Source organism: Ochlerotatus camptorhynchus, unplaced genomic scaffold, assembly GCF_037179485.1.
Source record: "Ochlerotatus camptorhynchus isolate MF236.1 unplaced genomic scaffold, CSIRO-AGI_Acam_v1.1 ptg000070l, whole genome shotgun sequence".
Taxonomy (NCBI): Eukaryota; Metazoa; Arthropoda; class Insecta; order Diptera; family Culicidae; genus Ochlerotatus; species Ochlerotatus camptorhynchus.
Genome location: NW_027040560.1, coordinates 5,147,150 through 5,170,062, shown reverse-complemented (window position 1 = coordinate 5,170,062; position 22,913 = coordinate 5,147,150). Strand labels below are relative to the sequence as shown.

The 22,913-nt window shown below is 39.2% G+C and overlaps 1 protein-coding gene across 2 annotated transcripts in view; it reads left to right on the top strand.

Annotated features, from left to right (window-relative positions):
• The first annotated feature begins 6,259 nt into the window (after positions 1-6,259).
• The window catches only part of LOC135697449 (GTP-binding protein 2), a 31,363-nt gene continuing 14,709 nt past the window's right edge, over positions 6,260-22,913 (top strand). The window contains exon 1 of one of the 2 annotated variants that reach the window (XM_065217183.1): positions 6,260-6,430. The gene's annotated coding sequence lies outside the window, so the exon portion shown is untranslated. Of the gene's footprint in view, positions 6,431-17,539; positions 17,682-22,913 lie in introns of those variants that run through there. The other variant, XM_065217185.1, reaches the window with a different exon arrangement.

Here is a 22,913-nt window from a genome sequence, read left to right as displayed (position 1 = left end):
TACTGTAGAACCAACAATCAATAAGAAACTATCGATTTTAAATTGGCTCACTACTTGACTAGCCTATTGGTCCCAAGCAAATCGACTAACGTACCCCATTCTAGTCGAAATTCTAGTACTACACAATGTTTGTTTTGATTCGCTATGCAAGTTTGACAGATAAAATGAGGGGTTAGTGGATTTTTCTATGTTTCGAGGGGTGAATCGATTAGCTTGGGACCGAAGATAGTACCAGAGCTGAGCCAAAAAGTTGAACACGTTTGTTCGGGACTTACTACCCTAATAAATTTGTTATGGTTATTTTGCTTAACGACGTGTTTGGGGTATCATCCAAACCATTTGTGGAAAAGTTCAACTATTTGGGTTATTGTTCGTTTATGGTATTTGTTTATTAGGGTAGTCTTAGAGTTACCTCTATGGTAGAACCATAGAGGTAACTCTAAGACCAGAAGGTCTCGAAGAAACGAGCTCAACTGCTTGGGACCAATAGGCTAGTCAAGTAGTGAGCCAATTTAAAATCGTTAGTTTCCACCGGTTGGTAGAACTCTGAAGTTGACCTGATGTGCTAAGTGAAGTATTTTTGAAGCAATAAAATGGGCGGAAAGATTATTTCTCTGCAGGTCCGAAATCTCATCGTGCGTGATTGCCATTGGCGTTGACGGCACCGTCGAAAAATTTGCTCTTCCAGCAAATATAGACAGTTTCATATTGGAATTTTCAGTGGAGTGAAAGGTTAGTACAGAGTTCGCCGTCAACGCTTTTCTCATAGGAGTAAAGAGCTACAGAGTCGCCGTCAACGCCAATATAAACGAATCGCTACGAAAAATAGCCGAAAAGTATGGGATAAGTCGTGGTAGTTCAGAAGATCTATTTGAAGTATCAATTGCTTAGAAGTGTTGCTGATCAATCTGGAAGAGGACAAAAACGAACAAGTGAGATTAAAAAAGATCCAAGCATCAGCATCCGCGCAGTGAAAGAAAGACTGAATCCGTCGATTTCTGATCGAACCATTCGACGACGCAGTGCTGAACATGGTTTGAAGAGCCATTTTGCTCGGAAACTATCATTTATCAGCAAGGCCAACAAGAAAAAAAAACGGCTGATCTTCACAAGGAATCACATTAATAAGCGCTGGAGATTTAGAAACGCGTTGTCTGGTCGGATAAATCAAAGTTCAAGCTGTTCAACAAGAAATGACGTCTAAGAGCAGTGATGGAAAAATCGCATCGACCAACGTTCAACTCATTTACAAACATGTTCTTAGAAATATTTCAATTTCAGTAACCATCTCTATGGAGAGTAACGCATTCCCGTGAATAAAGGAGAGAAAGTAAAGGAAAGATAAACATATGACCATAGAGGTAACTCTAAGACCACTTGGTCCCGAAGAAAATCATTATTATTTTTGGCTCACTCAGTACCAGAACAACAGTCCCAAGCAGTCCCAAGCTATTTCACTCACCCCTGCATGTTCTGCATGAATCCACACACCCCTGATGTTATCTGTCAAACTTTCATAGCGAATCAAAACAAACATACTGTAGTAATAGAATTTCAACTAGAATAGGGTACGTTAATCGTTTGCTTGGGACCAATAGGCTACTAAAGTGGTGAGCCAATTTAAAATCGTTAGTTTCGTATTGATTGTTGATATGACAGCGATCATTGATGTTTTTGTTCATGAGTTGGTTCATTCCTAAAGTGCATTCATCGTTCTATGAATGACAGACAGAAGAATCGTTTATGAATGCATTCATTGATTCACAAATATTGTTTACAAAACATTCACCTGGATCGTTTTACGAATTTTACGCATGCTGTTTGATATGTCAGGCTAAGCTAACGAGATTGTCCAATAACTCTTTGGTCCAAAAACTTTTGAAAGCATTTTAAAAGCGTTTGCAAAAACTCACTGAGAGCATGCAGTTCAAAGCATGTATCTTCCTTGATCCCCGCTTCAATTTCCTGGGACCCAAGAGAATTTCTTTGAATGATAAGAACAGATCCAAGTAAGTATGAAACCATATATTGTTTCCATATGAAGTTTTAGGCATAATTCTTTGTTCATTCGTTGGTAGCCGATTTTTGGTAATAAATATACCATTCATGATCAGTATTCCTAATATCGAAAATCAGGAAGCAAAGAATTTGTAAAAAGGGATACCAGCTAAAACTTCTTCCGCAAACAACGTTACCACTCTGTTAAAAAGGCAAACAAAACGAGAATTCTTGCAAGAGCACGGTGGGTAGTTCAGTCTTAGAGGTAACTCTAAGACTAGAAGGTCCCGAAGAAACGTGCTCAACTTTTTGGCTCAGCTCTGGTACTCTCTTCGGTCCCAAGCTACCCCTCGAAACATATGAGAATCCAGTAACCCCTCATTTTATCTGTCAAACTTTCATAGCGAATCAAAACAAACATTGTGTAGTACTAGAATTTCGGCTAGAATAGAGTACGTTAATCGTTTGCTTGGGACCAATAGGCTAGTCAAGTAGTGAGCCAATTTAAAATCGTTAGTTTCCTATTGATTGTTGGTTATTTCTTGGGTGTGTTCCATCCAATTAAACTGATTTTTCCTACGTGATGAGTGTCAACCTAATATATGCTCATCACTCATCCATTCACCGTGCTATCAACAGTGCTATTCGATGGCTTCCTGTGATGAATCCATAGAAAAGCACGTACTGCAGTACACATTGAAAAAAATATTACTCAAAATCCCTTTATTTCGATAGTACATTAAAGGAATCCCCCGATTTACGTGGTGGATGGTGCCGACCCTCAAATTTCTCAGCAGTGATTTTCAATAGGTGACTATATTATGGTTACCAAACCATTTGTTGGATAGTTATCGGATAAGAAGTGCATCTATAGAAAACTTTGTTACGGACTGAAAAAAAAATGCTAAATAAGCGTAAACAGCTACAAGCATAGAAGAATAGCATTTGCGAGTTGACTTCTATTCCATTCTAAACACAAATTCATGAATGCAATCTTACATTTATATGGATTCAAAAATTTGATTCACGAATGATTTTTTAGAAAGCAATCCTATGACTCAAATGATTCCTAATGGATATGGATATAGCAACAATCAATACGAAACTAACGATTTTAAATTGGCTCACCACTTTAGTAGCCTATTGGTCCCAAGCAAACGATTAACGTACCCTATTCTAGTTGAAATTCTATTACTACTCTATGTTTGTTTTGATTTGCTATGAAAGTTTGACAGATAACATCAGGGGTGTGTGGATTCATGCAGAACATGCAGGGGTGAGTGAAATAGCTTGGGACTGCTTGGGACCGTTGTTCTGGTACTGAGTGAGCCAAAAATAATAATGATTTTCTTCGGGACCCAGTGGTCTTAGAGTTACCTCTATGGATATAGCGTGTTATTTTGTTAGAGTCATTCAGTCGCTTAGTTGGGTTCTTTAAGGGTATTGAGGTAAATACATATTCGTAATCTGCATTAAAAATGGAACCCAAACCCAAAATTTTATCAATTTGGGTACACTAGAACTATTTTAAATAAGTACCATTACATTTGCAAAAATCACCTTATTAGCACCCCTCGGTGTCACTTTGTATGGGAGCGAGCTGTCAGTTTGTTAGTTTAGTGTCAAACAGTGAAGTTGTTATTTTGCTTTAAATCTTAATTTAAAAATCGAGATGAAAGTGTGTGGGTTCGAAAAAAATATCGCTGTGCTCAGAAAACGAGGCTCTTAAGCATGATGTATAAAAAACAATATATTTTTCAAAATTAAAGAACCCAATTTGCTGATTCATGAATTCATCGGTATAAACAATCTACAGAGTAACATTGGGAGAGTTTTTATGCGACTAGGAATGACCGAAAGAGAAATGTCAAAGCAAAGCATACAGTCGGCAAGAAGAATGCAAGTGAATGAAATTTTCCATCCTTGGTTATTGTTCGCGCTTTTGCGGGTTGCTATTGCAATTTTCCAGTGTACCAAATGGCAACAGTACTACTGGATTGTACTAGCATTTTCACCACATGTACTAGAATGTTTTGGTTCTATTTCTTTCATTCTACTCAAAACAGAAATGCATAAAAAAAATACAAAATGATACACTCTTTGCACACTGTCAAAGATCATTGCACACAAAATCAACTTTGTTCAAATCGAAACAAAAATACTAGCCTATCTGGTGGCTGATGGCACAAGCTTCTAAGAAAATTTCTATTACAGCGAACCACATTATTTTAATTGATTTCTTCGTCAGTTAGTCGTCTGTCAGTTCGTTTGTGATGTTATTCTCTACATCTCAAATTGGCCAAGGAGTATCCAATTAAATTTCAGAAGACCAAGGTAGTAGAGGAGTGCGAATCGGATATATCACGATGCTACCTGTTCGGCACGGATGGCAGAGGACGTAAACACAAGCTGTCCCGAATTTGTGTAATCACGCGAAGGTTTACTTACCACGTCGAACGGTTTGGATGGTAGGGTTTTAAATCTAATTTCCGTCCTACTAAGCACAACCCGCGCTATACCTCTCTTTTCTGAACGAGTTTAAACAAAAAAATGGAATATTTATTTCAAAGATGACTTCTAAATTTATTCACCTTTCCATACGTACAGTTGGATTTGATAAGGATTCACAAATTGTTGAGATATTGTTTAAAATCTAATACTGCTGCTTGATTCTAAATTCGTTCTACGAGTTTCAATTCCGCTCAAACGTATTGAAACGCCATTAGATTTTCTTCGTCCTACGGATAAACGTAGAAAAAGGGGATTCGCTAGAAGCGCTTCTTTTGTTTTGAGAACAATGAGCGTAAATATTCATACAATGCGCTCTAACAGGATTTATGTTGTAGCTAATGAACTAACGCATCAGAACAAACCTATTATTGATTTGTGCATGGTGAAATCATTGATATTATTGATCTTTTCTGATCGATAGAACGGAAATGGGCGATTACGACGAAGTAGTGCTCTACCCTACGCCGTTGCCCTGCCGGGACTGCTGGAGCGAGTGCCTTTTTCTCTCGATTATATCAAACAAACTGTTCAAGACGCTAAGACAGTTACTCTACTAAATTAAGAGACTGTTACAATAGCGTGGTTCAGAATTTTGATAGACCGAAAAAAGTGCCTTTAGCATCAAGTTTTTGGACTTTGATTTTAGACCGAGGACTGAACTTCTCACTAAATTAGAGATTCTGGTCTCAACAGTTATCTAAGCTTAAAACCTGATGAAGGTATTGGATGGAAGGAATTTGGATCTTAACAGATCGACAGACGATTTAAGACTAACGAAAACATTCCGTTTGGTAAGTTGAAAATTTGCCTTATATAGGGGCTTAAGCCTAGAAGGATTTGTCTACTGTTAAGATCCTCCTAACGTAATATTGATAATAACGAAAGAGACAACAAAGTATTCCTAATCTAAACTTATCCATCGTTCTCCTTCGAGATCATGTGATGCATTTTGGGACCAACGCAATCCTTCCAGAATAATTTCGTATGTATGCATACGTCCAGGATGCACTTGACTACTATACGCAGCGCCTATACCTAAGCTAAACTGGTGAAAGCGTAAAAGTTCCCTATGCTGAGTTTATTGCTTTGTTTTATGCTGCGTGCACCCGTTGGGTACATCCTACGGAGCAAACGAGAGCGTACCCGATGTGCGGTATAAGAGGTGAGGAGAAAGGAAACTAGTGGACTCTTTCGTTCTCGCGTCTTCTTATGCAGCAACAGACGTGACGTCACGTCTGCTGTTGCATAAGAACACCGTCAGAATGAAAGAGTCTACTAGTTTCCTTTCTCCTCACCTCTTATACCGCACATCGGAGCGTACCACCTATGCGTTCTCTTATTACATAGCATTGACCTAGAATATTGTGTCATTTTCGTTGCTCTCGTGTTTATTGAACCTGGCTAAGCGAAGGGATGATGAAACAGAACAGCTGTTTATATTTGACTTTGAACTTTATTTTCTTTGCATCGTCTTGGGTTATTCGAGAACGTTCTTCAATTATTGCTAATTTATCGCATTCACCATACTACCCTCGGCTAAATCCGAATGCCGAGCAGGTTGTGTTAATCTCGGCAAAATTGCAGAAACGAAGAATTTAAAACCGCATTAAAACAAACAAACCGGTTTGGCAACCCTTTTTCATCGCATCCACAAAAACAACGCATCATCAGGGCGCAGCCGAATCAGGACACAGCCGAAAAAAGAGGACGTCAAACGAAAGAAGCCAGCCGCAGAGCCGCCAGTGCCCAGAAGCAGTTTATTTTTGCACAAAGAAGTGAAAACACAGAAAAGTGGGAACTGATTTGTGTGCCGTGCCCAAGTTGAAGAAAAATCCAACAAAAATACCATTTCCTAACGTTTGCAACATCTCGGCGGGAATTTGCAGGCATCTAGCTGAAACAAAGTTGGAATTTCAACCTGGTAAGTGGAAGATATGCTCCGATATGGATTTCGCAAGCTGGCGTCATTGTCCTCCGAAAAAGGGTAGAAACATTCATATTGGTCCCGAAACGAGAGAAAAAAAGAACAAACGTGACGTCAGAAAGAAGCACCTTTATCGATCCGCGAAGTGAAAAGAGCTTAGCGGGTGTTTTCGATTTTCACTAATGAGATTGTTTATCAACAAGCCGAAAGACGAATCGGATGTTTTCTTGTTATTTTTAGCGCATTTTGAGGCAGCTTGTGCCTGTGCGGTGTTGTTTTTGAGATTTTTATTTTGGCTCTGCGCTTTCATATCAAGGGGAACTCTTTAATGGTAGTCGTACAAGCTTCGAAGTGTTCTATAGTCCAACAAGAAGATTAAAGTGGGAAGTTAAAAAATGAAAATTGATAATAAGAATAAAACGTTCAAGCAGCGTAAACAATAACAATTTCGCAGATAAACGGATTCATATGGCTTGTTTATTTGGAATGCTTGTAAATAAACCTTTATATATAGCGCAAGTTACATACGGCCGCTGGGACTAACTCAGTGAGAGAGCAATTTTTACTCACGTTTTATGAGAATTTCGTAAAAACCGGAATTAACATTCGAAAGTGACTGGCCCTCTGGATGTGGATGATGTCAAAAACAACAAAACACGATTAATTGTTTTCCGTACTGAGTACCAATGCTACTGACTGGGATTTAACCCAGGTCCTTTGAAGTGAGAAGCAGTCACGCTTACCACTACACCACCGACGCCGCTGGTGTTGAGAAGTTGTGACCGGAAAAATACGCTACGAGGAGCCCCTCTAAAATTGATCAAACATTTAATATTTCATTTATGGATGATCCCTTATTTAAGGCACGATAGAAAAAAAAATTCTCTTGCGAAACGTACGATGGAAACCCTGCAAAATCAAGTAAATGCAGTTTTACATGTTAAATATGTTTAAAGCGTCTAGAACAAGTCCAATTTTTGAAGCATTATTATAATAAAAAAACAACAGGGATTGCAAAAAAAGGCTGTCCACAAACATCGTAGACGGGTTTTGTGCGATTTAAACCCCATCTCCCTGCATAGACGATTGCTGTTGGTCATACAAATCATTCAATAGTTTTTATGGACAAAATTGTTGCTTTCCACAAATTTGTAATAATTTTTGCATTTAGGGTTAACTACCCCATTTCTTAAGCTAGCGTAGTTTAGCACCAAACGGAATGTTATTATTACTGATGGCTTCTGAAATTATTTGTCTTTCCGTACGTACCGTAAGATTTCATAAAGAAAAAACAAATTGTTGAGATATTGTTAAAAGTCTAACACTGCTTCTTGACGTCAAACTCGGCCTACGGATTCTGAACTCGGCCTAACGCATTGAAACGCCAATGCATTTACTTCGGCCTATCGGACGAAGTTAAAAATTGATTCGGTCGGAGCGCTTCTTTTGTTTTTGGGAATAATGGGTGCAAACCTTCATATTACGCGTTCTTATTAACTTCGTTCGGTAGCATTTGAACTAAAGTATGGTACCTAACGCCTAATTGACTTTTTAACTCTGGAATCATGAATTTATTGGATGTTTTATGCTCGATAGGCCTAAAATGGGCGATTAGTTCTCTACCCTATGATTATTTGATAACGTCCAAAGCTTCCAAGTTATCCGGAAAATCTAACAATATAATATTAAATAGTATGTTATATTTGCAGAAGACAAGCGACTTTTGAGACGTGTTGCCAACATCCGACTCACACTTTACTGAATAATTTCTCGCATTAGGGCCGATTTCGTCAGCTCCGCTTTAGCCTTAAACCAGGACGAAACGACGGTTTAAGGCATAAGTGAAGGGGGAGACATCGGTTCCTAATCAACTTATCAACACTGACGCATAGTGGGCAAGCTTTATCTGACTGGAGCTAAGCGGTTTTAATATTTTTTCAACAACTTAATCATATCCATACACACAAACCATTTTGATAACGCTCCCGATGAAGATACGTACAGTAGGGGTCCGACTTTGGCAACAAGCGTGAAAATGTAGTGTTGCCAAAAACAGTTTTCGACAAAGTTATTTTACATAGTACGTATTTCCAATCTATTTCCGGGATTCGGTGAAATGTGAGCCATTTTTTAATTTTTAGCAAGCAAATGAATTGATGAATCTACGCGAAACTGCACCAGTGCATGCGACACCTAGGTTTGAAATCCAAAACCACAAAAGTGATGATGTACTAAAAAATATTCCATACGATTTGACAGGTAGCAAAACGTCATTTTCCTTTATATCATCATTTCCATCTGCTGGTCGACCTTAACGTAGATTCATCAATAGAGATTGCTAAAGTATGATTGTGTCAGTGATTTGTTTTCATCGGGAAAAATTTTCGCTATGAAGTTTTTTTCCGATGAAAACATTTTTGCGTATACGTATACGTGACGTAGTGTGCGTACGATAAACGTCAGCAATCTCTATAGGTACGTTTCGTTTACGGGACATTTTTCCATACTAAATTTATAATTATTCAGGAAATCCAGATCATAACCAAATTCGTTCATATTTGACACCGACACGCATCGGAAGAGCAGTGAGGAACAGGGGGTTGTGATCCACCATTTTAATGACTATAATGTCAAAAAATGTATTTAAACAGAACCATCAAAATTTATCGAGGCTCAATAAATTGCAGTGTTTTATCAAGTTTAATAATCCAGTGTTATTTTAAATTATGAAAAAACCAACCCGAAAAATTCCTAGACCGGACCGGAAATTGAACCCAGCCACCTCCAGCATGGCCTTGCTTTGGAGCTGCGCCTTTACCGAATGAGCTAAGGGAGGCCATCTTCAGTTTGCTTAATCCGAATCGGTGCTGGCAAGAACTGAGTTGGTAGAACGTCAAAATAGCTGCTTCTAGGTTCAGTGCAACATTCGTGGTTTGAACATTTCACAATCTGCAGAAAATTATGCGAAGAGCGAACATGTGTAGTCAAACATTCTGCATCCCAACGATCAATCGAATCAGAAGTTAGTTCCGAGGCTGCTGGCTCAATATATTCGGGGATACGGGAAATCCATCGAACTTCATTTGATTTCAAATATCAGCTAGCGTTTCCTCTGTATATTCGAAATACTTCTTCTCAAGTTCATGATCTTTGGTACGCAGTCTATGGTCCAGGTGCGATCCATAGTGGTCGTGTGGTAGAACTAATCCAGACAATTCTCGAGAGAGTGGAGTCTTTCGACCCGATTGCACGCACTCCTACCTGGTGCGTTGGTTGCAATGAAGAGGGCATACAGTTGATGTTTTTGAAAATGGTGAATTGTTACGTCAATCACCTTACGGTATGTAGAATTTTAGTCTGGCTCTCCGTCTTCTATCACCTCATGGACTGGCTTTACGTTTCCTTGATAAAGCTAGATGTCAGCAAATTCAGGAAGGTCCAGTAGTTTCTCGTAATCTAGACAGTGTGAGTAAGCCGAAGAAGACGAATGTTTTCCTGGAGATGAACAAATTGATACATTTAATCTCAAGTGAATATCAAAAAAGCGACAACTCACCTGAGCGAACGGCCACGTACACGGTTAGAAAAAAGTACCCAAAAATAAGTTCTTTTCACTCATCTCGGCACTATAGTGCAGGAACCCAAAAGTAGGTAAAGCGGGTCAAAGTAATTTTCATTTACTTGTGTGCAATTCGTATGGAATTTTCCACTAGCTTTCAATCCAAAAATAAGTTAGTTGTACCCAATAGTAGGTATATATGATTATACTCAACGTTGGGTTCCCACACTTTACTACCCCCGTTGGGTGGTTTTGCTCCTCAGTTTTTGACAACATTAGAAGGAGAAAAGGAGACAAACTAGTCAAAAGTAGGTAAAAGTGAACTGCAGGGCTGTTACAACAGGCGCGGATTTCGCGATTTTCGCGGATTTGTCGCGGATTTGAACTTTCAGTCGCGAAAATCGCGAAAACATTAAATGATGTCGCGAAAAATCGCGAAGGGACTGATGTGCTGTCACAAAAATTGTGGAATTCCTTGTATCCGTCCCGGACAATTTGGCTGTCATTAATTTTGTTGTTGATTATTGCATATTAGCTTATTGCGTGCTCTCAACTTAGTGTTCTACTAAATGTACTTCCACAGTTATTAATTGAGTGCTTTCGATGCCAATACCAATGCATGAATTCGTATATTGTGTGGCAAGCACAATGATACCAAAGATATTTCATTAACAAGATATCCCACAAATCAATTCCTCGAACAAGGCAATCGATACACCACCCTTATGTGATCGCAGTGCAGTTTTCTTTATTATGGAGGCTTTTAGCCTGAGGCCGGTTCGCCTCCGTGTTCACTAATTACTCAGAATTTATACTATAACTGAAGATGATACAATGTTATTAAAAACATTCAAAGGTTACAAACGATTCAGTCGGTAAAGGCATAGCTACAAAGCAAGTCCATGCTGGAGACGACTGAGTTCGATTCCCGTTCGGTCTATTAATTTTTCGGGTTGGAAAATTTCTCTACTTCCTTGGGCATAGGATGGTACAGGCATAGAAATCTCTGAATTAAAATGTGAAAGTACTTCAAAGAACATTGAGTTGAGAGCAGGTAAAAATCTAATATGCTATAAGCAATAAGCTTAAAATGCCATGTAGTAGTATAAAATGCTATTTTTAGGCAATGAAAACAGTTTTTTTTGTCGCGGATTAGTATTTGAAGTCGCGGATTTCTTTTGAGAACTCGCGGATTTCTCGGATCAAATTTAGAAAATCTTGTAACAGCCCTGGAACTGGCCGTTGGGTACTTTTTTCTTACCTTGTATGTTGAGCCAATGCGATGTCAATTATACAAGGTCTGGCCCAACCAGCTTATTGGTATTAGTGAAATGTGAAAATGTCTAGTGGTGGTCGTATTTCATCGCAATGTTTATCTTTTTACACGAAACAGCTGTTTTCTGTGACGACACGTCTGCTAATCGCAGTATGGAATGTTGTGCAGCCGTGACATCGGCATTCGCTTGCTCAGCAATGTTTACAACATTTTTGTTTCTAACACTAGCAAGCTGCCTGTTGTTCCAGACCTTGTATGATTGACATCGGAGCCAATGTAGCCTACTGCTTTCCGCTGTCCCATTCCATTTGGCATTATGTCAATATTCCTGCATAAACAGAGGGTATTTGTTTGTGACTGTTAACCACCCAGTCATGATCTGGCAAGGTGACGCGGTATTCCAAATGCATCAGATTTTCGCCGGATTTTCGAGCACATGAGAGTTGTTTGCACTTTCAGAGGCCTTTGCACTGTCTCCAATCACTGCTGTCACTGAGGAGTCTTTTTTTTTCCTTTGGTCTGTTTTTTCCGTCGATCTTGTTTTCCGTGCTGAGCACCAATGCTACCGACGTGCCAGGAAGGCAGCTCCCACACCTGGACACTACCTATCAACCCATCAACTCATGAACCGGGGACCAACGGCTTTACTTCCCATCCGAAGGAAGGCGTGATCAGAGATGTTATGCCTCAGAACATCCCGGCGGCGCCGACTGGGATTGAACCCAGGCCTGCTGGGGTGAGAGGTAATCACGCTTACCACTACACCACCGGTGCCGTTCACTGAGGAGTCCTCTGGGGTTTGTTTGCTCGTGCCAGCTTTTGCCCAGAACTACAGCAACTTTCCTTTTGACGTAGAACTACGTCTTTGTCGACTATTCTGGGGTACAAATCAAAAAATATATGTGATGAAATAGTGTTAGGTTTTGAACGCTTGGAACTTTGTCATTTATAGATGAAATTAAAATCCAAAAAGAGAAAAGTAGCTATTCGCTATCAAAGGGGACCTCCTTCAAATGGGTGATATCAGTTGCTTAGTCATTTGACGAAGGCATGGATCATTCTCATTTGAGAAACGCTATATATCATTCAATTGAGTGTAACCTACAAATAAACGGAGCTCTGGTCGACATTCCGACGAAAAAGCTAAGCCAATCCGACACCAACCTGACTTCTATCAAACCCCAACCCGATGTTGACCCGACATTAAATTAGCCTTACATCGGGTCGACTTGTCTGTTTCTGAGGCATCAAAATCTCTGGTCACGTCTTCCTTCGGAAGGGAAGTAAAGCCGTTGGTCCCGGCCCATGTGTGTTTGAATGGGAGCGATATTCTACGCAGGTGTGGAAGCTGCCTTCCTGCACATTCGATTACCGTCAATGGATGGCAATCGATGTCCGTCGGTGATTGGCACTAGATTGCGGAACAGAGACCGACGTTAAATAAAGGAAAGAAATTGATGACCGAAAAGTTATTCCTATTTCCAATTAAACACATATTATCTCATAGTGATAGCAATGTTTAACATATTAAGCAGGGTTTTAATCATGCAAAGCAGATCGCTAGCTTTCATGCTAAAAAAATACTGGTTTTTTAGTTAAAAGTTACTATACGTCGTTTGGTGACCCCCTAAGCTGCCGGTGGAAGCATAACTGTTCCATGTGACATTTTGACTTTTTTGAGGTTATGATGCTTAACGTTATAAATAAATACATATTTTTAAAATATTATATTAAAACATGCTGTTTAATCTAGAAAAAAATAAAAAAAATGTGAAGTCGTTTTGTCCCATTGCAAAAATGGACGCATGTCTGTCCCACTACTCCAATTTTTAATATGTATAAGAAATTCTTCAAAAGTTATAGTCTGTTATTCAAATAATGCATCGTAAACATATTACAAGATCCAAACGATTACCCAAATGGTAAAATTAATCTTTGAATTATTTGGATGATACCTCGATAACGTCGTAGGCACATTAATACTTTTTTTTTTTTTGAAAATTTAAGCTATCATTCTCAGTTCTGTTGCTATTTACAAACAAATAAATTGTATAATGTACTAATCAACTTGCAACACCTAGCCCAATTCGTACCTTTTCGTGACACATATGATAATTTGGTATTGAAAAACTATAGAGTAAAAGGATGAGATTTTTTTTAAATAAAAGAAATGCATACAACGGTTAACCTTAAATAACCAACAATCAATACGAAACTAACGATTTTAAATTGGCTCACTACTTGACTAGCCTATTGGTCCCAAGCAAACGATTAACGTGCCCCATTCTAGTCGAAATTCTACTACTACACAATGTTTGTTTTGATTCGCTATGCAAGTTTGACAGATAAAATGAGGGGTTAGTGGATTTGTCTATGTTTCGAGGGGTGAATCGATTAGCTTGGGACCGAAGAGAGTACCAGAGCTGAGCCAAAAAGTTGAGCACGTTATTTCGGGACCTTCTAGTCTTAGAGTTACCTCTATGAAATAACTATCATTCCGATGCATGTTGCTTGGTCGGAAGGCCAACTAAAAATGATGTTTCGTCTTCTCCAATAACAGGTACGACAACTGCCAACAGAGAGGCCTTCCTATCTACTTCAATTCAACGAGGAGACCTTTACCAGAGTACGTTAGCTTCAGTAGAGAACGTATCGTTGGCGATCAGCTGGAGTTGTTTCTTGGAAAACAGTTTGCAATATTTAAGGTCCTCACTGTTGGTTGATGTTGTTTGCGTTAGAGTCGGTGTATAATGAGTCACGCCAAGAGAAAAACAGTTGAACTCGCATCACGGTTTTCGAAAGATTCCCTTTCTTTTAACTTGGCAACAGAGGACTTCTACATCAACTTCAAATGACTTCTAGCGAGAAAAAATAATAGCGGCTGTAGTAAATCATTATATCAGTGATTTTCTCAAATTATCTTAACAAAAAATAGTAGAAATTCTCATTACTGATCATTACCAAACGTATCCCATGACAATTGAATGCTCACTGCGTGTTTACTATCATTTATTCGATTATATTTTAGAGATGAACTAGCCTAAGGTTAAAAATCTCTTTAATAAAGAATTAAAAAAAAATCGATTATATTTTATATTTTATTGCAATACCTTTCGTGGACCTTTCATAGCATCGTAATGTTTGTTTACTTTGCACGATAGGTAGCTGGTTTGACAGTTCTATAGGTAGACTTGGCTTCACTCTTCCTAGCTCATATCGTCCTTTTTGAGAAAAACAATTTTCTCATGATGTCCACGTACGGGCGAGGCTTGAATAAGTTCAACGTGTACTGTACTGCTGCTATTCACATAACAGTCCTATGTAGGGAGGAAATCCATAGGACATAGGACTGTTATGCGAATAGCGGCAGTGTACGTGTAACGTGTACATGCAGACACTGGAAATGATCGTGCGTATGCGCCAACAGGAGCAATTGTCTCGTTAAAGACTAATAGCTATCACTACCACTGGAACCACCGTACTGCTTTAAATTTTCTATGGCAGACGTTTCCGGCCCACATTCAAATCAGTGTCAACATTCAAAGGGGCGTAATTGCTTTTGTAAACATTGGCTTTAGCCGTCGATATCTCGCAAGTAAATGCTCCCCCTCCAAATTAGCAATGTTATGCTTCCACCGGCAGTAAGGGCCCATGCATTAAATATGTCACGCTAAATCGAGGAGAATTTTACCCAAACCCCCCCCCCCCCCCCCATATCGTGACCCTAGAGCGTGATACAATATATGCATCACCCCTAAGTCGGGATATTCGGGAGAATTATCAATCACGTCTCCTTACGTGCAGCACATTCATCATTTTAGGACCACTGAAATCATCCTTAGCAACAAACAGTTCGATTTATTAACTTTAATAATGTGTTGCCGCTTCGAAACACAACTGGCACCCCGGACGTTGTAGACAGCCCTGCAACGAGAGTCGCTTGAGAGCCTCTATTGTGCGACCAGGTTGGAGCTGTCATCACCATGACGAGGCAGATTTGACCGGCCTGACTGCACTTGTGAGATTTGTTTTTCTACCGTTGAAGTGAAATTCTACTATTGAAGTGACAATCTGATAAACATAAGTTTTCGCATACAATCTAAATAATTGGTCTTATATATAGTTAACCAGTCGAAATCGTAGATAGTGTAGTGTAGACGGATTGCAGCCTAGTCTGTGCATTAGCAAATTGCTTGTAAGTAATTTAAATTTATCGTTATGGAACTGTTTAACTGAATGCTTGCTCTGTAGAACTTGGATTGAACAACATAATACGGTTGATAAGTGGACGTCAAGTGAGAAGAAGAAACTGAATTGTAGGTAAAGAATTAAGTACGTCTACCCGAATTTATTTGACGAATTGTGAACTTTCAGCTTTGAAGCGTAACTGTATCGACGAAATATACAAGCTCTCAAACTTCAGCATTTTTTCTTGTCCACTAGCAACAAATGAGAAAGCGAAAAGAAGAACGTGCACTTTTCACGGGTTTCTCTGCGCTGTTACTTAAGACAAACGGCATCTCCATAGAAATCGAATGACTTAAGTAACTTCGAAAAATAGTTTGATCGGAAGGTTATTACGTCAAAAAGCAATTTGACTGGTAAGGGAAATGAATGTAATGTCGGCCTAAGTGTCCCTAATTTGGTCCCATACATAAATTCAGCAATCGAAAAAAATTTCAATAGCAACCAAAAATATCCATTAGTAACGTCCCAAGATAAAATTGATAAATAGCAGATTTTTAGCGATGGGCCCAATCTTAGATCCATAGGCTAACATTAGAGCCATTTCCCCTATATCAATTTAAAAATGGGATGTGATCCTATATTCGGACAGTATATCAAGAGCAAATTTTCATTACGTCGAATGTAACAAAGGTAAACAAAGTCGAGCTATCAGTGTCAATCGATTCTCCTGCTATTACACTATATACTGTCCGAATATAGGATCAAATCTCATTTTTAGATTTATTTACCAGTCAAATTGCTTTTTGACGTAATCACCTTCCGATCAAAATAGTTTTCGATGTTACTAAAGTCACCCAATTTCTATGGATATGCCGATGATGATGGATGATGCCGTTACTTAACAGCGCTGAGAAACCCGTTAAAAGTGTACGTTCGTCGTTTCGCTTTCTCATTATTAAAGTGAATACATCGAACTGTTTGTTGCTAAGATGATTTCGGTGGTCCTAAAATGATGAATGGGCTACACGTAAGGAGACGTAATTGATAATTCTCCCGAATATCCTGGTAAATACACTTTGACTTAAGTAACAATAGGGGCCACCAAACGACGTATAATAACTTTTGACTCAAAAACCAGTATTTCTTAGCATGAAAGCTAGCAATTTGCCTTTGTATGATTAAAACCCGGCTGAATATGTTAAACATTGCTATCACTATGAGATTATATGTGTTTAATTGGAAATAGGAATAACTTCTCGGTCATCAAAACAAAACTTAATTTTTCTCGGATCGGTGCGAATGTTACTTACGACATAATGAAAATTTGCTCTTGATATAGTGTAATAGCAGGAGCATCGATTGACACTGATAGCTCGACTTGATTTACCTTTGTTACTTTCGACGTAATGAAAATATACTCTTGAAATAACCATAAGAAGTTCCTAATCACCTATTCGGGATATCATCCCAACTCTATGCGGTATGTTCGAACTATCTGTGATATCGTTCGTGTATGGTACCTGTTTATTAGGGTTGTTTCATCGATCTGTGTGCTGAAATTAGCGGGGAATGTCTTGCCATGGCCGTGAGGATGTAAAGAGAAAGTCGACTAAGAGAATCTGTCAATGTTACTTAGGGCCTAATGCTGATTGTTCAGCTTGAAGTGGGATGAAACATCGACCGACAGGCGCAACATTGATTGACGGTGCTTCAGTTTACCAAGAAGGAATTGAATGGGTCAAACCCGTGTCAATGCTATTTTAGAGCTAAGCAAAGGTTATCCGATATGCAAGATGTGACATTGTAGAGAGATTTTTCGTGTTCGCTTGCGGCAAGCCGTTTTTATTTTTATTTTTTATTTTTCCTATAGCATGTAGGAGAAGGAAGCAACCAACAAAACTTATTCAGTAGTGGTACAAGCTTGTGCATGTCGTTTCGTGAGCAGTATACAGTTTCGCTTTATAAGTATGTTTGCCCAGACTCAGACGGCAGGCCGGGGGCCTGACAGTAGACATGAGTAGGAGCGCTTGAATCGTTTCGAGTTCATATTTATACGAAACCCGAGCGCGCGCCACAACTACCGCGCCGCGCCGCATAACATTGCGGATTCAGTGGTGGTGCAAAGCAGTCGTGCTGCGATAAAATTTGTGTTTTTCGGTGTCAATAAGTAGGCCTTGCGCTTAAATTTCTACCGTTTAAGTGACGTCGAAGCCTAGCTTGATAAGGTAAGGACATTTCGCAAACCATAGCCAACTATGTGAGTGGGTTGTGTCGAATGATGGAAAATTGCAACGTGTGATGGAAAAGATGCTGTGAGAAGGGTTCTCAAGGCCACAAAGTGCACTGTTTGGGATACGTGAGCTTGCCGCAGCTTGGCAACAATTGCAACAACAGCTACATTCGCAGCAAAACCGGAGCGAAATGGCAAGGTCATTTGAAAGGTTTGTCCTCCCTCTCGCTGTGTCGGCCCCGTCTGGAATAGCCACCTACTACAATATATTCATATCACATCCGTTCTCGTAATTCCGAATTTGAGAAAGCGTCAAATGAAAATGTATGTCTATAAATAATTTCCCAAGTGAAAAATATTGCCAAATAATCAACAGCGTCGTAGCTAGTGAAAAAGCAATCTGTTTATGGGCAATTATCACACTAGCGTTTGTTTTCTGCTGACGTAAAAGATCAAAAAAATATCGGACCAAGAAAAGAACGCCAACCAGTGCTTATTGCCTGCCATGGTTATAACGAAAAATAAGCCCCAGCTCAGCTGGGCAGGATCTATAATAGCGCGTGTATTTGAGTGTATACGTGATGCTCGGCACGAGCGATGTCCAACACGACTGCTGTGTTGCTTGAATGTGTTTTCGGACGCTATTATAAAACTCTGTGAGTAAACAAAGTCAGCTGCCTCCTATAACCGCTGAAGCGGTGTCAAAGGCCTCGTTTATAAATATAGCGCCTACTTGCACGATAGAATCTAGAATGCAGAAAATGCCACACTTTCGCCGCCGAACACTTCACATGTACCACCTCGCGCGCATGGCGTTGCGTTTGCTAGGGGTATTCAAGGCTCTTCCAGAGATTTATTTCCATTTCCGGATTAATTCCAAGAAGGAATGGTAGAACTTCGGCAGCTGCGGTAGGACCCTACGGTAGCCACCAATCGGAAATTTTTCTTAAGATCTGCAATACGGCGTTGAATCATCTTGAGCAAATGTACACCAACAACCGTTACAAATTGTGATGAAATTGATAGGGAGGATTGTATCAATTTCGCCATATGTTGTTGGTGTGAAGAAGAATGTGTACTTAGCAGTGGTTTACAACTTCCTAACTGTTTGTGTATAACTCGGTGTTTAATTTTGCTGACATCTCTGCTGCACATCTTTAAGTTAGCTGAGGTCTCTGAAAAACTAGAGTTTTTTTTACTGGGTCCAAGCAAAATATAATGCCGAACTAATCGGCTGTTGAAATCGTAGAAACACAAATTAAGTGTGTAGACTCAATTTGCAGTTGACCATCTTGTTTTTCGGTAATATTTGAATGTTAATGTGAATTTTTAAATTATAAATAACTATTTACTGAGACATTTTTATGGTGCTTTTGGCAAATGTGTGTGTCTGATTTAAAATTACTAAAAGAAATTACGGGATGAGTTAATTGAATAATAATTAAGCCATCGTTGTGCCCTCAACAGCTACTACATAACCGGGGTTGTCATCTGACGATAACGTCCGTGTTAACGTCATCAACACTCCTGAAAATATTAAAAGATCATAAGTAAAGGTTTTGACATGTTTTATTAACCCCTATACTAGGTGTTACCGAACAAAATGGTTCGCGGACCGTGGGTTGGAGACCACTGTCTTCAACTGTGTTAGTGAGTCTATATGGGTAAAGAACTGGATTATAGCAAGCTGATGTAACTTTGTACTTTCCAATTGGACTCAGTTTGTTTTGAAACCTTCGTCAGGTCAGTGCTGATGCTGATATATCAAGTGTATCGTTCTATAAAAGGGTTCTATACCGATTGCTCAATATGTACTGCAGTTGCATGTTGACATCTTTATTGTAATTCAGGATCACATTGATCGCTTATTTTTTTTAATTAAAATGTTTTTATGGTTTTCTTGTAATTTGAAAACATTCGATGAAATTGAAGATGAGTAATGGAGCAGATAATTTCATAAGATTCATCAATATAAATCCCCTTATTCTAAAAGTGTGAGTCACTGGACTCGTTGAATAGGGGCAATTTTGTGTGTGTTTTAAGAAAAAAGTCGTATAATTCGACAGTGAGCATGCATAAGGGCGTATACGCGATGATCGATTCTCTTCATCGATTTTCTGTTTACATTGCTACAGCTAGGTGAAACAATTTTCTGGAATTTGTTCAATGTAGTGCTGTAACAGGTTGTATTGGCTTTCAAATGCACGAGCAAACGCACCGAGAATCGTTCGACAGTGAGCATGCATAAGGGCCTATACGCGATGATCGATTCTCTTCGTCGAGTTTCTCTAATGTTAATAACTCGCTAGATTTAACGTTTCTCGGTGCGTTTGTTGTTGCTTTTGATTGCCAATAAAACCTGTTACTACTCTGCATTGAAAAAATTTAAGAAAATTGTTTCGCTTAGCTGTAGCAATGCAAAGAGAAAATCGATGAAGAGAATCGATCATCGTGTATTCGCCCTTATGCATGCTCACTGTCGCGTTAATCCAAGCAAATTATTAACAAAAGAGAGAATCGATCATCGCGTTTACGCCCTTATGCATGCTCACTGTCGAATTGTACCAAAATAGGATGTACTAATGGAAAAGGGCCTATCCATAAGCCATGTATATAGTTTAGAAAGGGATGATGTATGTATACGGTCAGAACAACAGTTGAACCGGGAAAAAGCCGTGAATTTCGATGACAAATCGGGAAAAATTATACTTCGTCCTCACCCGAAAAAAAAAAATCAAGACCTTTGGACTGAACCTGAGTGCTGCGAACTCGATCACTTTCATGTTTCAAGTATTTTTTCTTGAAAAATATTAACTTTCTTGTCTTACATCCTCTCTTTACCGCTCACAAGTTGGCGCCTTTTCCCGCTTTTTCCAGAGCAAAAATTAAAACTTGTCTACATTTGCTTGATCGAGGCACTATTTTGTAACGAGTGCTATAGTTATTTAGTACGAAACTGTTCGTAAACAAGTTAAAACTGAATCGCGTCACGTCAGTCCCGATTATTTGGATGTATTAGCTTCCTTTGTTTACTATCATTAATATTTGTTAAAAGTTTTAACTGTACTCTTTGTGTTATTTGAAAGAATACAATCTATTAGCCCCTGAAATACACTTGTATTATTCAGGGTGGCAAGTGAACCAGGAAAACCAGGAACATTTCAGGAATTTCGTTTCACCGGGAAAAAACCGGGATTTTTTAAGTAAAACCAGGAAAATAATAATTTACAGGTGCATGTCGGTTTGAAATGATGACGTTACTATTTATGTGTGATGCATGCTACATAATATATCTGTACACTCTTAAAAAAAATTCGCCGAGATTCCAACAGCCGAGTAATTTTGCTGAGATTCAGTACACTGAGGCAAATAGACTTAAGAATTTCATAAGGCTCGACTTATGAACGAAACATATGAATTTCATAAGCGCGACTTATGAAAGATTTTCGTCTAACATAGGGTAGCTCTTATACGCGTTTAGCCATTCCATTTATCCAAGCGTCTACAAACGAGTAGTCCAGACATAAGACCCGTATTCTCAACGTCCATGGTTCGGTTCCAGTCTGCTAAATTTTATTATTTTTTTGTCGGCATTATTTTTCATAAGGCAAATCTATGAAATTCATACCGATTTCTTGTGGCTAAAATTCATAAGTGGTTCTTATGAAATTCTTACGGTCTTTTGCCTCGGTGTAAAACAATTGCCGATACTCAGCTAACAAATAACATTTTGTTGAGACATCAGCTATCAACAAGATATTTTGCAGAGATATCAGCAAAAGTAAATGCCGAGGTAATGAGCTGTTGGAGATTTTACCGAGTTGGATTAAGTGTGTATATTGCTTCAGAGAAAAATTAGCATTTGGCGTCAGATTTGGCAACCGAAGTTGACAATCATCACTGACAGCTGCTTTTGGGATTTTCGAACACTGAACCAAAATCATTCCTTGAAGACCGAGTTTGAAGACCTTGTTCGCATGACAGCACATCAAATATGAAAGGAAACATTCAAAACAACAGTTCAGGTGGAACTTCTACACTATTTAATTTCATGAGGACACCCGTCTGCACAATTATTTAGTAGATTCGAGGGTTACATGTGGTTCCAGTACAGCCTGATTGATACAATTGATAATCCAGCGGATCGGGTCGATTGCATCAATAGGTATCGATCTGTCTTCAACCGAGGCTTCGAGGAATGATAGTGTTATTATCCGGTCGTTGTTTATGTTTGACAGCTGCGGATGTTGTCTCTTCTTATTTGTGAAATGTCGATGCATGCTTAGATATATGTGAAACTTTGATAATCGAGCAGAAAAGCATCAGAGCAAGGGGTAAGTCACTCAGCACATTGTGCCGAAATTAGATTCGGCACACCTTGGGCACATCCATCGGCACAATCTCGTAGGCATTGGATTGTTGTAAATAAAATGGGAGCACTGCTGGACAACTGTCATCGAAGTTATTCACAACGTTACGTTCTTTTTGACTGTATATTCAGGAACATCTTCTAATTGAATATACCAGAGGAACTCAGACCAGCAGTTCACTTATAGACCTTAATGCTATATGTAGGTTCTAGAGTGGGTTCAAGAGAAAAAGGCAGTTAATCAGGCCCCATTAGTACCATTATTCCAAATAATGATGCAACTCATACAAAACATACTCATCATCCTCTATAGTCGGTCTCCAACAATGTTCCCCATCTGTTCCAACTCTTTCCGGCCGCTGATAGACAGTTACTTTTCACATCACGAAAGGCTAGGTTTCTGGTCTGCTTTTGAGGGCATTATAGCATGATAGCATGACAGTGGTTTACCATGCATTGTAACACTTAAACTAAGTCCGACAGCAGTGGGCTCTCTTCTCTGTTTGTCTTGATCAAGCTTAATAACCTCTGATTTTCCTCAACATGTCGCTGTATGAAGGGCCAAAAACGGATTGGGTAGATCGATGGGCAAAGTCGCCTATACGCATCTACGGAACAAGAGAATCTCCTTCCAGCAACTTGATCAGCCAATTGGTCAAAAAGACAAGCCCCCAAACAGGAAGATGCCCCAATGAGTGGGGAGAAGAGCCCGCCCTTTATCCACGAAATGTTATCAACAGGGAGTTGGCATTCCCACTCTCCCCGTCCAAATCGCTTCAATCGGGCTGTTGGACCGTCCCTTCCCTTTTATTTATGTATTTCAATGTATATACGAGTTGATTGTAATGATTATTGTAA